This window comes from Protopterus annectens, chromosome 9.part0, assembly GCF_019279795.1.
Source record: "Protopterus annectens isolate FY-2018-M chromosome 9.part0, PAN1.0, whole genome shotgun sequence".
Taxonomy (NCBI): Eukaryota; Metazoa; Chordata; order Ceratodontiformes; family Protopteridae; genus Protopterus; species Protopterus annectens.
Window position 1 is genome coordinate 1285169574 of NC_056743.1, and position 3751 is coordinate 1285173324.

The 3751-nt window shown below is 38.3% G+C and overlaps 1 pseudogene; it reads right to left on the minus strand.

Moving 5' to 3' along the window:
• Nucleotides 1–3047: 3047 nt before the first annotated feature.
• On the minus strand, nucleotides 3048–3385 carry LOC122810661 (annotated as a pseudogene).
• Between the last annotated feature and the right edge of the window lie 366 nt (nucleotides 3386–3751).

Genomic DNA, 3751 nt, shown 5'->3' on the forward strand with positions numbered 1-3751 from the left:
TCTCTTGGCAGTCGTGTCTGCTTATTAACCAATACCTCTTTAAAGAGAATTTCCAGGCCCTCTAGAAGCTTTCCTTACCAATATTATCATTGCTCATTTCATCAACAAGGTTGTATTAAATCTGAAAAAGGCATGTTTATGCCCTTCTTTATATTATCTATGTGTATCTGACTGCCTTAATCACATCTTGTAATCTTCATAATTTTAGTAAGTCAGGTTGCCTGATTTGTAGTGTGTGTACATCCTCCCTTTGTCTTTGTGGGATTTTGCTGGAAGCTCTGGCTTCCTCCATACACCAAAGACATGCCATGGATAAATTAAAGATACCTCACATTTCGTGTAAATGTATATGCAGTATGTGAGTGACTATGTTTGTCCGTCCAGAACAACAGGATAGATTCCTGACCCCCTGTGAATTAGAATTGGAATAAGCGAGTTATAGGAGAATGAATGGATTATTGAATGAATAAACAGTTCATTCTTTCATTTTAGTTTCACAGCTGCCCTTAGCATCAATGCAGTTCCATTTTACACCATTGGTACAGTAGCTGATATGCAGACCTGACCAGAACAGAACTACTTACACAGAAAAGTGCTGTACTCCTTATTTTAAGGGAAACAGCTTACCATCTACGAGAACATAGCAGGACCTAAAAGTCGAATAATTACGTTTTTCATTCAATAACCATTTGTCTCTGCTGAACTTTGTAGTCCATTTTCTAGTGACCGATCTACTAAACCTCATGTCATTCTACAACTGTATACATTACACTGGCATTTATAAAACAGTATTACAACAGTGGGACAAATCTACCACACAACTACTAAATGTATTGCTGACTGCCAGCACAAAAACCTTCACTATACCCTTCTCACAGACTTATGCTGTCCAAGAATTTAAAAATAAATTAGATGTCATCATCCTGAGTAATACCCATTCATTTCTAAATCAAAACATAGGATGTCCAACAATGACAGCATTTGAAACGTACTTTAATTTTGATTTTGTGCTCATCTCACAAAGTGCTAATAAAAAACCACTAAAACCCACAATTCCTACAGAGCTACACTCTCTAAAACTATTTATTTCATATCTGGAATAGTCAGCCACCTCCCGAAAAAAAAAAAAGCAAGGTCACTGGCATAAAAAAATAACACATCCTTTAAAAGGAACTAAAACAGTGTTACAAAGAAAAAAAAAACAGTCAGATGCAATTACTACTGTCCAAACCAAACAACACAAATTGTCACTCATGTACCAATTAGCAGCTCAGCTTTGTCCTTACCATATTTCTTCCTTTAATCTACACCTCCTGATGTGAAGTCTCCATCCTCCACCAGAGATCATCAAAGGAAAAGCCCACATAACCACGCACCCCCACCAGGGATGGTAACTTCCATACCTCCCTGCTGCTCCTTCACATGCCAGGCCTTCCATCAATCACAGATCACCTGCGATGTAGTCAGGGATTTATCCCTCTACATCACTGGAGCAGCATCATATGAAATTTTAATATACAAAAGCATGTTGTTGTTGTTTATTTCTTCGGCTTTTCCTGGTTAGGGGTTGCCACAGTGGAACTCCAGTCCGCTAATGATTGGCAATAGATTTTTTTATGGTGCTGAGTTGCCAGTCCGATGCCCAACCTTCAACAAAGGCACGCCCATTCACACATGTCATTCGGAGATCACTCGTCCGTGGGGAGGACATGCAGACTCCACCCAGAAGGCACTCCAACCGAGAATCGAACAGGAGAACCTCTTGCTGTGAGGCAACAAGGCTACCGCTGTACCACCACAGCTTAATATGCAAAAGCATATGAATACTAAATGTTATTCCAACAAAATATAGCCATGCTAATTATTCATGGCTAACAAGAACAAACAACTTAACAGTAATGGAAACTGTAGAGCTTGTGAAAATCAGGGGTGAAAAAAAACAAAATAAAAAAAAAAGAAGTTTGATATGCAGTATGTCCCAAATACACAAGATGCCAAAAAAAACATATACACAGCAGAAGGCTATCTTCTCCTTCCTAATGCATAATGGAAGCATACCCCTTAGCAGCACTGGTAAACTCTGGGAGATACAGCATGATTGTCTGATTACACCTGCTATCATAAAACCCAGTGCATCTTCACAAAACACCCCATGCACTCATCCCACCTCCTTACTGTTCCACGCATTTCTAATAAGCCTAAATTGAACGTGTACAGGGAGAGGGTCAGAGTATCCAAATGAGAGGCAATAGTGTTTCAGCAGTGATGTGCACACATATGGAAGTACTGACACTGGATATATAAATCAGGAAATACAGATGGCTTAAAGTTTGAGTATGCAGGAGAGGAGTGTCAATTTTTCTGGAACAAATTAAGCAACCGCAACACATCATTTTTCAATTGAGGAAACTTGAAATGAGGACCAGAATGTTAAGTCTAACAAGTGTGGAATGTTTCACTTACTCAGAAGCCCAGATGAAGTGCAGTCATTATGCAGATATAGTGACTGTCAGGCTCAGTACACCTAACAACTTCAACTCTACAGATTCAGAAAGGAGTGGTGTGATAGAACTTGTGAACAAAAACTAAACATTTTTTAACAATAACCTTGCAAACTATATAGAGCAGAAAAATAAATTTACTGTCCACTGCCTTATTGAAAAGCAGGAGAAAATGTCAAAAATTAACCTGGTTATATTAAATTTCTGGAGCAATGGTGATGAGGGTGGGGTAAGGCAGTGAGGAAACCATTTCAAATGTCAGGACCCACTAGAGCAAGTTGCAAAATACAGAGACTGAATGGCATACCAAGTCCGAGATGGCTATTTCCAGGAGTTGGTATACATATATATATATATATATATATATATATATATATATATATATATATATATGTTGAGGGGTTGTGGGGCCCACTTTACAAAAAAAAAAAATCAGTCCATGCACTCATCCCACTTCCTTGCTGTTCTACCCATTTATAATAAGTCTAAAAGATATAAAAGGAAGTGGGTACATGGGGGCCCTTTTGCCCCCTGCAAAAGAAAAGTTTAAAGAAGCATGATCTTTGAAATTTGTTTTCCAGGATTTTCAGCCAGACTGCAAGTCTGTTCCTGGTAAACGTCAATGAAATCTTCATTTTCCATTCCCAGTTCTTTCTGCGTCTTGATTGTCTGTCATTCTTTGACCTTTAAAACGAAAACTGAGAGAAACAATTGGAACACCCTGTCACTGACTGTAGGATTATTTCTACTTCTTTAAATATGCTGTCATCTTCACTTTAAAGTGCATTTCACTGTTATCCTGTCCAGAAACTTTAACTGTGATGTATTTTCTGTCCTTTTTGTTCTCTAGATCTTGATAAAGGCTTAGCCTCCTGCTTGGTCATGACTCTCAGTGTGGCCTGCAGATGTCTCACTCCTCATGGATATTGTCCAGTCCCTTGACATGTCATAGATAATTAATGCTCCTAGGAACATTAAGTTTTGCCATCTTTGTATAAATTTCCCCAAAATGGCCCCTACCTGCACAAGCAAACACTTCAGAATCACGTGTAGAGTAAAATAAGAACAGGAAAACGAGTACAGGAAAACAAGTGAATTGTTAAGGCCAGAATCCTGTCCCATGTTTACATATGTCAAACAGTTATTTAATATTACTTTGAAGTATTTTACAATATAGTTTAGAGGACAGGACCATTCCCTGTACCGTTTCTATCCTCCTTAAGTGAATAAGTGTCTATTGTCTCTATTTG